Genomic DNA, 12831 nt, shown 5'->3' on the forward strand with positions numbered 1-12831 from the left:
CGGCGCTCCGCCGGCGGTGCACGCGCGCGCGTGCTTTCTCTCTCCTCTCGTTTTCTGCTCGCGCTACGCGTGCGCTCTTCAAGGCGCTCGTGCGCGCGTTCTCCTCTCGCGCTGTGCTGAGCAGCAGTGGGCGTGCTCTTGCTCGCGGTGCTTATGTGAGCGTGCTTGCGCGCTAACCTCGCTCTGCGCTTGCTCTAGCGTTATATTTAACTGCAGGTCGTGGTCTCTCGGTGTCGGTGGAGATGGCGTAGAGCACCTTTGTCGAGAGACTGGACAAGAAAGCCACCCTTTTGGCGACGGTAATGCCCAGATGGTCGAGAAAATGAAAGGTTGAAAATAAATTAGTGCGCCATGCTCTTAGAATGGCGAAAAAGAAATAACACCATGATCGCGCAGAACATTTATGACGAGAAGTTCTGCAACGTCGATATGAAAATAAACGCAAAAAGTTTTATTAGTCACCCTGCTTCAAAACGTGTGTGCAAGTGAGAGAAGCGTTTGTAAATGACACAACCAGCATGAACTAATTCATGCTAACCCGAGTTTGACATGAAAACCACCAGAAAACGGGCTTGTCGCCCCGAAAACGGATTTTAAGCTGGGCTTCTTGGTAAACGATTTTTGAGGTGAACCGCAAAAGGGCAGAGGATGAAACACCACGACGAGGACTAGGACAACAAGAGAACGAAGACGATAGGACAAACGCTTCGTTCCTTTGTTGTCCTTGTTCTCGTCGCACTGTTTATTCTCTGCTCTAATTATTAACCGACTAGCCCTCACCAAGTTGTTACCAATGTTCAAGGGCGAAAAGAGCAAGGTGCGTTCGCGTTTGCTAGCATTACTGTTTTGTTTTTGCACATAAGTTCTCCCCAAGTTTGAGGTGCGCTGTTTTCCTGGTCCTGCGGTTTGCGAATAGAACAGTGCGAGGAAAACACGACTGCTGTTTATTTCTTCCCAATGTCATTTCAGAGCAACATAAAAGCCGCATTGTTAAAATTTGTGGAAACAAAGACGCACGCACGCACACACACACGACGGGCGGTCACATTCCGCAACTTATGAACCAGTTAATCATTTCGCTTTCAAAGGCGCCGATGCCGATTTACGCGCATGCACGCGCACGTAGCTTCACCGCATGCGCACTCTCGCACAGAGCGTTTTACCTCATCCGCAGAGCCCCCTGTGAAACGCTAAAAAACACGTAAATCTATTAAGGCGAAAGCCTTTAATGTCTCATACTCGCGGTGTCCGTCCGTCCATCCGTGGCCTGGCGTGGTGCCAGCTGTGGCCTCTCCCCCTTACACTCTCTCGGCAATCACGTGATGGCACAGCGGCACATAGCAACTGTTGCGCGTTGCTCCTTCCAACGCGCGTTGCACAACGCGGTAGCGTCTAGTGGCGGCGTCCGTCCGTCACCGCGCAAAAGTAGGGTGCCTTTAGAGTTACTGTATATGCTACCTTTAGGTAGCAGAGTTGCGCATCTGTCTTCCAACGCCGCTAGCAACCATGCATTGCGGAGAAGCTGCCGCTTGGGCCAATTTGTTGATTTCTCGACGCCGCCGCTGCAGCGAGCTGAATTAACACTATAGCCATCGACAGCCAATGTTTATCGTCGGTCTTCGACACGACAGACAGGTTAATCGGCGACACGGTAGGCATGTCACCTGCAAAAACGAAGTGCGACTTCACCGCATAACTGTGGTTGCTAGCCGGACCTATGCGCAACTCTGCTACCTAAAGGTAGCATATACAGTGACTCTAGGTGCCTTGATGCCCGCGCGCCCCCGCGCGCCCCCGCTTAGGGTGGAGCCACTCTTTGACGGAGCAGTTGCCGCCACAACCGGTTCTCGGGGAGCTCCGACGCCATTTTCTTGCTTTCCGCTCGCGCCGACTCTCCCGCTCGACACGGAAAGCACCACTCTTCACGCCGTCTTTGCGCAGAATGCCTGGGTGCTGCGTTCCACAATGCAGTAACAGCGCTAAAAATGGCTGCAGAATGTTTTCCTTTCCCAGAGACCCAAAAAGACGGCTCCTATGGACCGCTAAAATCAAGCGGGACAAGTGGCAGCCGACGAACCATACCTGTATATGCAATGTGAGTACCTGATTCATAGCAGTGTGAAATCCATATGCCAGCGTGTCTGCACCACTCTTTCTAAGACGCAGACTTGCTATTTTATGTGTTCAGATTGGTGGCAACGTAGCCTCTTACAGCGGGAACCAACATATGGAACCTCTGGTGCATTTACAGCTCCTTTTTTTTTCACTTGATATAATGAACTAATGCACAGGTTTGGAAAATACGATCAATCTTTCTGAACCACGAAGGCTGTAGCTATCTGAGGCGCATCGCGCTTATTTTAACGAAATTGTTCACTACCTATCTTTGCGCCTACACAGCTTTGTGAGGAGTGAATCTGAGAGCTCAAAACATGTGAAGCGCTATGCTTGTGTTTCGCAGTGTTGTTTATAAAGGTATTTTATACGGTATGTCGTGCAGGAAAATTATTATGCTATTGTGACAGTTATTCTAGCTCGAAGGAACAAATCACGTATATTAACAACGTCAATTTTCCGTACAGGCTCACTTTGAAGAATGCTGTTTTGAACAAAAGCGGGCAGATGGATGGAAGAAGCTGAAGCCAAATGCTACATACAAGCTGAAGCCAAATGCTACATTTCTACATACACCGCGGACAACAAGCTATGAGCTTGATGATCGAGACTACCTCGTCGAACTCCTTTCTCAAGCGAAGAAGCAACACTCAGAAAATTTGTATGAAGAAATAGACGACTCCGAGATTTTGTTCATTGAGGAGCTGACGGCAACGGAATGCTGCATTTTGTACTATCTTGGAGGCTACATCCTGAAAAGCGTTTTGAAGTCCGTATCCTGTTCCCAGTGCAAGGATGCCCTCCTTGGTGCAGCCAGCAATGAATATGCTTCTTTAACAGTTCTTAAGGAATATGTGAGTGATGGACGAAACTTGATTTATCCGAGCAGGGAAGTGATCCGCACTCTGAAGAACTATGAGGAGCACTTCATGGGCGTTATTGCGTGGTGTACAAACAATGTACACACAATGAAGTCGCCACTACGCTCTCTGACAGAATACCTTGCGAAGGTAGACCGGCCATGCCTGAGTACTTGCGCAGAACATAAGGAAGAAATAGGCAAGATGCTGGTAGCCACCTACACAAGACTGAGGCTACGCATACATTTACGTCAGAAACCATCCACACATGCCGGAGGTCACGGAAGCAAAACTTGTGCTGGTGTTAGTCTACCTTAACAGCAAGGCCTTTTTGTATCCTATATGCACATACGCATGAGAAAAAAAAACCTCGACGGAATTAAGCACACAGTTCATAATCATCTTGTCCATAATATATTTTGCGTAACGGTATTAAATGATTGTACTCCATCGCGTGTCTTTGTTTTGATTACCTAGTGCATGACACAGTTTGCCACCATGTAATCGTGTAGGCGGCGCGTAATAGTGACAATGGTAGTAAGGATGCCGGGCAAATTCGTACTTATATACACAGCAGCTATCTACTTTAGCATATTTCTCTTACTTTCCGCTATGTCCATATGTGAGCGCAACGACAGAAAGCTCGCGGCGACGGTGCAACTACGAAGACGAGCAGTTGCCCGCCGTTGTCAACTGTTATTATAACAGAAAGAATATTAATCTCTATACCTTCGCTAATCCTCTCGAACTAGCGGACGCGTCACTGAATGTTCACTCTCGCTTATCATCTACTCTGGCAAAGGAATGAATATCGAAGCTAAAGTAGAATGCAAGCGCCTACTGCAAGCAGGAGCCACCGCTATCGAGGCGCTCCCCGCGACCGGCGGATGCAAGAAAATGGCGGTTGCGCTAGCAGACGACGCGGTTGTCCTCACCCTAGGAGGGCGCTCGCATCGAGGCACCCTACGCAAAAGCTGTGCGTAGCTCCCTCCAACGCGCGCTGCGCAACTATTGTGCAACGCGGCGGCGGCGTCCGTCGGCGGAGTCGAATGGCCACAGGCTTTCGCCGAACACACCTTGGAATTTACAAAGTGTCCTTCAATTTTTCTTTTGGAGCAAGGCAACACCTATCTAGATGCACTGGGGAGCAAGGCGAGCTTGCTAGGGATATCGCGCATGCGCATGCCCTGGCACTACTTTTTCACCGGCGCGCTCCGCCGACAAGCGGCCACCGCTCCGGCGCTCCAAATTATTTTGTGGGCACTACTGCTCAAAAGTTCCAACGCCGTGCTGCTCTAGGATTACATGGGATAGTGGCCTGCAAACTTTTGACTCCCCCACCCCTCCTGCTGTCCATTTGCACAGCGACACATGAATTCAATTGACTTACTTCACAACGGCACAGGTCACCGTCACAGGAATGCGTAAAAAAATGAGTCTTAAGGCCATCGCATTTCACTGCTTGAAATGTCCAAATCCGAAAACACTGAAGAGCGATAGCCTTCTGTTCTATCTTACGTACTGCAACTTCCTTTCTGTGCATGTCACACGAGAATTCCGTGGCTTCATTGTCCGTTGGTTTTCATTAAAGTTGTGTTTAACAAAGAAAAATGAGCCCTTAAATTCTCCTTCTTTCGTTAATTCATGGCGAGGGTCTCGCTCCGGCATATTTGATGCCTTCAGGTAGTATGTGAGGGCTCCATAGTATGCGAGGGCTCCGTAGCAGCTGCCAGCCCGTAAAGTTATCACGTGCTGCGTGACGCTAACTGGCAGAAAAGAGTTCCACACTCGCCGTCATATATACCCATCGGGACTGCTCCCAGATTTACATGCACAGAAATACCCGACAAAGTGGACGGGAGGTCGACCGCCGCTGTAGCTCAATTGGTAGAACATCGGACGCGTAATCTGAAGGTTGCAACAAAATATCATGGCCGAAACGGAACAAGGTCCAAAATAAATTTTTTTGTTAGGCTAACTGTTTACTGGTCGCAGACATGATAACGACTCCTACTTCGAGTTTGAGACGCAGTTCTTCCCTGCGTACTACGCAGTGGACGCTAAGTATCTGAAAAAAAAAAATGCTGTTATATTGTAAGCCTTAATTGGCTGCCGTCCGGAAAATGCGGCACTTCAATGGTCTCCTGTAGTTCGATGAATGCTTCGCATCATTTTAGTATACGATAATTCACATGAGTGAAATTCGTGTCCACCTTTTTTTTTTTTTTAGTTAATAATAGAAGCGCGAACGTTGGTGGCCAGCTCGGCTCGCGCCAAGAGAACAAGTAAGTAAGGTCTCCCAAAAAATAAAGTATCTGATAAAGAAAAGGCAAATGATGAAAGTATCTATCTGAAGAGATCGGATAGAATCCTTGGAACTGTCAAAACTGATCAATCATAAGAAAGCATAAGTGATATTCGAAATCATATAACGTTGGAAAAATGAAGAAAGCAGAAAAAAAAAAGGGTAGCATGAACAGTGAGAAAAAAGCATGGTATCAAACGAGCAAGAGTTATGCAGTGAAAGATGAAAAGGGCAATGTCATCAGCAATTTCGATTATTTAATAGAAGGTATCAAATCACTTCTCAATTGTAAAGTACTCTGAGCTTCCAGGTAATCGCATTTGGAAGTGTGACTAACAGGGCATCTTACATTCCACGCATAGCTAGAAGTGAGGTCAGATAGGCTTTGCAATACATGCCCCGTGAAAAAGAGCCAGGAAAAGATTGAATAACAGCCGATTTATTCAAACATATGAAGGGTATAATAAACTTGAAGTGGCCTCGAGACTCTGCCAGTGAGTTGAAAAAATGCTAACGTTATACTTGTCTACCAGAATGGAGACGTTAAATATATGAATAATCGTAAGCTCATTAGCTAGCTCTCAATACTGTACAAAATTTCTATTGTACTTGCATATTTTTTTCTTATATTTTGCGTGTATGTGCTTTTACCACTCCCCCTCTGTAATGCCTCTGGCCCTGAGGGGGATAACAAAATGAAAATTAAATGAAATACTATGTGCCACATCAAAGATCTTCGAGCTGGCTCTTCACAACATATTGTCTTTTAGTGTGAAAAATTCATTGATTCCTAATCAACATGGTTTTCTCGCTGGCCGCTCAACTACCACAAATCTTGCTAGTTTCATGACGCAGATCTCCACACCTATTTCTCAGAGAGGACAGGTTGACGTAATTTACTGTGTACTAAGCAAGGCTTTTGACGTAGTCAGCCGCACACTGATTATGGTTAAACTTGCGCACTTTGATGTTTACTTGTTGGTTGTGAATCTCCTGCAGAGCTATCTGCTCAATAGATATTGTTATGTTGCCGTAAATGGCCAAACGTCTTCTTTGTATAAAGTGACTAGTGGGGTCCCTCAAGGGTCGGTATTAGGCCCACTCCTATTTTTAATTTACGTTAATGATGTTTCTTTTGCCATTCGTAATTCTTCTTTCCTCTTGTATGCCGATGACATCAATATTTTTAAGGAAATTCATTCAGTTAACGACTGTCGCTTGCTGCAGTCAGACTTGCGCTCTTTTTCCGAATGGTGCAACAGTAATAACCTTTCTCTGAATACCTCGAGGACAAAATTCATGTCTATCACTCGCAAAACATCTAGCGTGTCATTTCAATACTCTGTCAATTCTGTGTCCTTATGCAAGGTTTATGAGATCAGTGATCTTGGTGTCGTTGTTGACAGCGCGTTAAACTTTTCCGCTCCCGTTAAGCGTGCTGCTATGCGGGGCCTTCGTTCTCTCGGATGTGTTTGTAGAATGGAGAGTTTTAGCAACTTACGGAAATACGGTACGCAAATACGGTAAGGACGTACGGTAGCGTTCCTCCTTTCCAGCTGGTTGTGCTTTGGCCGCTCAACGACCGGGAAAGGAGGAGCGGTACCGTACGTACTGCCTTACCGTATTTCCGTAACTTGCTAAAAGACTCCAATATCTCGAGAATTCAGGTCTCCCATGGCCCTCCACAAATTGTACACGGCAATATGCCTTCCACAACTTGAGTATGCGTCCGTGATATGGAATGGCATTGCTCAATCCAGCGGTAACACCATTGAACGCGTCCAGAAAAAAATTCCTCAGCATATATAACCATCGCTTTGCTAAAAATGACTCTGGATCTCGTTCAAATACAGCTGAATTATTATCGCTGCCATCACTTCACTGCCGACGAAATCTTTCTGATCTCTTATTTCTTTACACGCTAGTCCACAGTATCATATCCTGCCCTGTACTTCTCAATTGTGTTAATTTTCGAATTCCGCGTAAGTTAACCAGAGAGAACAGGCCTTTTCATGTACCCGCCTGCTTCTTCCCATACTCTACCGTTCACAGAATACAAAGTCTCTATAATGTTAATTTTCTTGATCTTGACGTTTTTCATAGTCCACAATCATTGTTTTTATCCGAGCTTTGCACTGGTTTGACATAGTGTGGCACAGTGTACAAGGTCTTCCCTTCTCAATCTTTCCGCATAGTTGTATATATGCAATCTAATTTTTTATTCCCCGTCAATATTTCTCGTGTTGTCTTATTTTACTCCCCTTTTGTGTTCATTTCTCTTTGTCTACGTGTTTTTGCTATTTTTATTTCTGAAAACTGTCTGTATTGTATTGTTTATTTTTACTGTTTTTTTGCGTGCGCCTGCACAAAGACCTTACGGTTGTTCCTGGGCACGTTAAATAAATGATTGATTGATTGATTGATTGATTGATTGATTGATTGATTGATTGATTATTAAATGCGAAGCATTTCTTAGCGAACCTCAGGCACTTTGGCCGTTTCTATATACGTATATATCTATCTAGTCGCCTACGTCTGGGCGCTCTCCTGGTCGTCTCCGTAACTTGTAATATACCAAAATTGGCATAGCAGGGGATCAGTGTATGACGAACACGATTCACTGGTCATGAAATGAAGAACGCAAAATACCTGTCGCGTACGTCATCAAACCCTTTCACTCAGTCACGTGTGGCACATACGCGCATACCAGAGTTCATGTTATGCGGGTATGTATGTGCCACAGGTGATACACAGTCTCAACCAACACATTAACAGCGAACACACATATTGACACGCAAGGAAAGTGATAATAATAATAATTGCCGGGGTGTTATGTCCCAAAACCACGATATGATTATGAGAGACGCCATAGCGAAGGGTTCCGGAAGTTTTGACCATCTGGTGTTCTTTAACATGCACCGAGATCGCACAGTACACGGGCATCTAGAATTTTGCCTCCATTGAAATGCGACCGCCGCGGTCGGGATCGAACCCGCGACCTTCGGGTCAGCCGCCGGGCACCGTAACCACTACACCACCGCGGCGGACGCAAGGAAAATGAGGGAGCTGAAGACAGAACACCCCTGGAAGACGCTCAACTGCCATCCACTCGTCCACGTGGTCCGCAACGTGGACCACGTGGATTACAAAAAAAAAAAAAAACAGTGTCATTGCTTCCCTACAATAAATCTGCTGAGAGAACCAGGCCTCTAATCATTACCGGTGACTTCAACATTGACTTATCAAGAACCAAGATGCCTGGTCCTTATAGTGGGTGAAAGACGGCTTGGACATGGACAGGTCATCGAAAGACCTCGCTGCCACGTCCAGGACAGGAGGCATCATAGATCATTTCATCGTAAGAGGCATGCAGAATTTCCACCATCTGCACATACATCGCGCTTCACTACACTTAGACCCCTCGTAGCCGCGATCACGAACAGATCCGATAACAACTTCGGTCCAGCTGCTGGTGCTCTCTGATCACGGTGATGATGACCTAGTTCAAGAACCGTGAAGAACCCCTTCTACAAATACAGCTTCGTGAAACGTACGTGCGTTCTCCGTCAAAACGGACAAGTATAAGCATAACCACTGTAACGCAACTGTGACTGTAACGTACGTACGTGCAGTGCGCCTGCGCGTGCCACTCGGCTACGTACCATATGTCCAGGGAAACTTTTCTGAATGAAGCTTAGTTGCGAGTAACACCTGTCCTGTGCATCTGTGTTCCTTCTTTGTCCTGTTAGGATTCGCGCTATCCAGTATTGGATAATATAGGCACTAAATATCAGCTTACCGCGTCTGGTGTTGGCAACACCTATGTTGCTGTTGGCATCGTTACACAACTGTAAACAACTGGTTATATAATACATATGCGACTCTTCAACATATGAATGTGCGTATACCACTTCCACATTTCTCTAGTGTAATTCCGTAACGTTTCGCTCAATGTGAAAAATTACGCCACAGTCACCATCCCGCGCATACTTCTCCTAACATCGATTCCCACGGTACGTGGGATCTGCCGAACTTTTATTATTATTATTATTATTATTATTATTATTATTATTACAGCAACAACCAGGTGTCGCCACAAAGAAAGTGAAACAGAGACAGATAAACTGGATGCGAAGAGTGGAGTATGGAAGTTTAATATAACAATCCGGTGGCCTCGCTGGGGCGGGTCCCACGCCTAGGCGTCAGCCAGGAGACCTTGGGCCCTGGCAGAGTCCTCGGTCCGTCCGTCGGATTGCCCAGAGCTGTTCCTCTGAATCTGTACTGAGCAGCACGGTCTGCCACTGCTCATCATTAGTTATTGCGCGACTCTCTCGGACCACCTTTGTGAAGGCGCACAGGGTGTGATATAGGTCCGCCCTTTCCTTACATAATTTACACCTGTCGGTGTACTGACCCAGGTAATAGTTGCTATAGGCCGCCGGGTTCGGGTACGTGTTTGAAGGAGGCGCCAGACCACCGCTTGCTGTTTGTTAAGTGTGTGATGCGCGAGATGATACAAGGGCCCTTTCCAATCGATAATGGTTTGTAATTTTTTTGTAGGCAACCATGCGATCTCCTCTAAAGCCAATTTTCAACGTGAATACAGATGAACATGTTTCCGAGGCTGGTCCATGCTCGTAAAGCTTGCTTCGCCGCACCTATAAGTATTGTGCGGGAAAACCTGATTTGCAGCCATTTAGAAAAGTTGACGAATAGAATTTCTGTTGGGTTATGGCGTAGAGGCACCCAGGGAAATCCTGTTGCTATTATCAAGGGCTGATCTACGCCGTGAGATCAGCCGGAGATCCAGAGATGTAAACGTCATTAATTTTGTGATGGGAGCTTCCTGAAAGTGAATTTTCAACGTGAATTCCGGAGATCTCATGTTTCAGCGACTGGTCGTTGCCCGTAATGCGTGCGTTGCCGCTCGTTCAAGTAATGTATGAGAAAAAACTTGATTTGCAGCAAGTTAGAAAAAATCAGGAAGAATAGGATTTCTGTCGTGGTATGGCGTAAAGACACCCAGGGAAATGACGTCTTTATCATCGAGGGCTCAACTACGCCACGAGATCAGCGAGGGACGTCAACGCCATTAATTTCCTGATGTGAGCTCAGTGAAAGAGGATGATGGAAGTTTATTACAAGAATCCGGCTCATAAACAATCTTTCGCGCACTGCGTTACATGACATGTTGGAGCTACTTTTCGACGCGTCCGTCTCGGAAAGCTCTATTTCCTGCATTTACTTATTTCACTAATCGTACTGAGAGCAGGTAAAACTGTAGAAATTTATACGGATGTTCGAAGAGCGAAATTTCGAGCCGGGTAGAATAGCAGTTTTAGAGAAAAAACAACCGTCGAATATGGATTTAAATGAAATAAAATGAAAGGTTTCGTAGAGTGTTCAAGAACAAAACTGTGTAATTTGGTTCGTGTACACCACTCGTGACGTCGGCAGAATTACATCTGGCGCGCGATCACATTGAGATTAATGTTAAAAAGAAGTGCAGTACGTCAAAGGCGCATCTAGTGTGGAGTGTTGTGCTCGCTGAGTTAAGCGCTACACCATCGTGTTGCATTTTGAAGGAATATACAAACATGTTGGCAATTGACAACAATAAGTTGCTTTGTATAACTCAAAGAGTACACATGAATAGGCTGCATAAATGTGAGACATGCTTACTCAACGGCCGCTAACTACTTAGCATAGGCGACCTTCTTCGTGTGTTTGTTAAAGAACCAGGTCGTCTGCGCAACAACAGCAATACACTAGGATCACTGATACGAGTCAGGGGCGTAGCCAGGGGGGGGGGGGGGGGATTTTCGATTCCCCCCCCCCCCCCCCGAAAATTTTCGATTTTGCTTGCGTATATATACACGCACACACAAACGCACTCACAAACGTACATAAAGTATGGTTGACCCCCCCCCCCCCACCCCCACCCAGAAAAAAATTTCTGGCTACGTCCCTGATACGAGTCTCCATTTGAATCAGCCTCTCCGGGTAGGCAGGTTCCGTTCGGTTCGAGGCACCTTCCGGCAATTCAGTTTCGGGTTTGGTTTCTGTCCTGGCCAAAATTCCGGTTCTGATTCGGTTCGACACTTTCAGTGAGGGTGCACTAAGAGCGTTCTTTCAGCGAATACGCCCATTAAATAAGGAAACATAGTAAAGGCGCGGAAAGAGTATTTCGATTATCAATCCACACAACGAAGTGTATGCTTCATTGTATAGAAAGATGAACGAGCAATCGAGTTCTCGCGTGATGTTACTGCATTATGGAGCATGGAAAGAAGCTTGGGAGTGCAAGTAAGCCACGCTTGGATTTCTCTTCAACAACGACATCGCGACATCACCATGAGGGACTTTCCCTGCGTCGTGTCCATTTCGGTGAATCAGGGTCTCAGAGGCGAGAGTACCGGAGCTACCGCGCGTATATGCGTCTTCCCTGCGTGCTGGCATTTTTCTAATTCCATTAGACGCGGTCGCCTCGAGTTTTCACTCATCAGTGTTAAGTGGACCGCGTTGCGCAGCTGGTCACTTCCGAGCGACGAGTGCGATGTGAGACCAGCTCATGGTCACCTGACAGTCGTGATAGCGTGGTCACGCTCTTTCCTTTCTCTCAAGACTTGGTACAGAACTACGGAAAAGAGGGAGCTTTTCAGAGAACCAGATTGTTACACTGTTGGCCTTATGAAGTAGCCCTGGGAGTAGTCTGGTTCTGTACGCGTATCTTTTTGTGCCGCAGATGCGCGCTAGTTTAATAGGTAACACGAAGAGAAGGTCTAGGTTATCCGTGCCATTGTGATGATCACTATAGCATTTGTAAGCATAGTGTACGCAGCTAGTAGCCAGCCCATGATGTGTGGAAACGACGAAATGTATGTATTTGGGCTAATAAGTTGAGCCAGAGAGATCTACAGATAATTAGTGATCACTTTTATATGTTCCTCTTTGCTATTGTTTACTTGTCTTTTATATTAGAGATGGGTAAAGTTGATAATTCGGTCTGTGTATTTTCTGCTACATACTCGTACATCACAAAAAAAAAATTATAAAAGTGCGAGGAAGCAACTTGGAGCTCGTGCGCAGAATATATTTGCGCGTTGCGGGTGTTACAGTGGCATCTGTACGCCACAAAGAGATCGGCTTGCTCAATGCCAGCCGATGTGAATATTTGCGGCTTCTGCTCGTCTTTCGAAGACTCGGACGTGCCTTTTCAAGCGCGCGCAAGGGCAATCTTAAAAGAGAGCGCGGCGCGTATACAGTGCCGCGCTGGTGGCAGTCGTGGGGAAGCGGCGACCGTGAGGCAGAGGCGATGAAAATGGCACTACTCCGGCTGCCGAGTAGGCGAGCCGTCAGAGCGCGTTACTCGCGCCTGTCCGGTCACGGTGACGGCAGCGACGGTTTGCCTACGCTGGCCGCTGTCGTCTTGAATAATTAATCAAGCAGGGATTTCAAAGCTTTAGACAGGAGGCGCGCAGTGTGCCTCCCTCTCAGACCCTTTCGCGCGGGAAGCGATAGCATGTCTCGCTTCTGGGGCGACGCTTCTCA

Source organism: Rhipicephalus sanguineus, chromosome 1 (assembly GCF_013339695.2).
Source record: "Rhipicephalus sanguineus isolate Rsan-2018 chromosome 1, BIME_Rsan_1.4, whole genome shotgun sequence".
Lineage (NCBI taxonomy): Eukaryota > Metazoa > Arthropoda > Arachnida > Ixodida > Ixodidae > Rhipicephalus > Rhipicephalus sanguineus.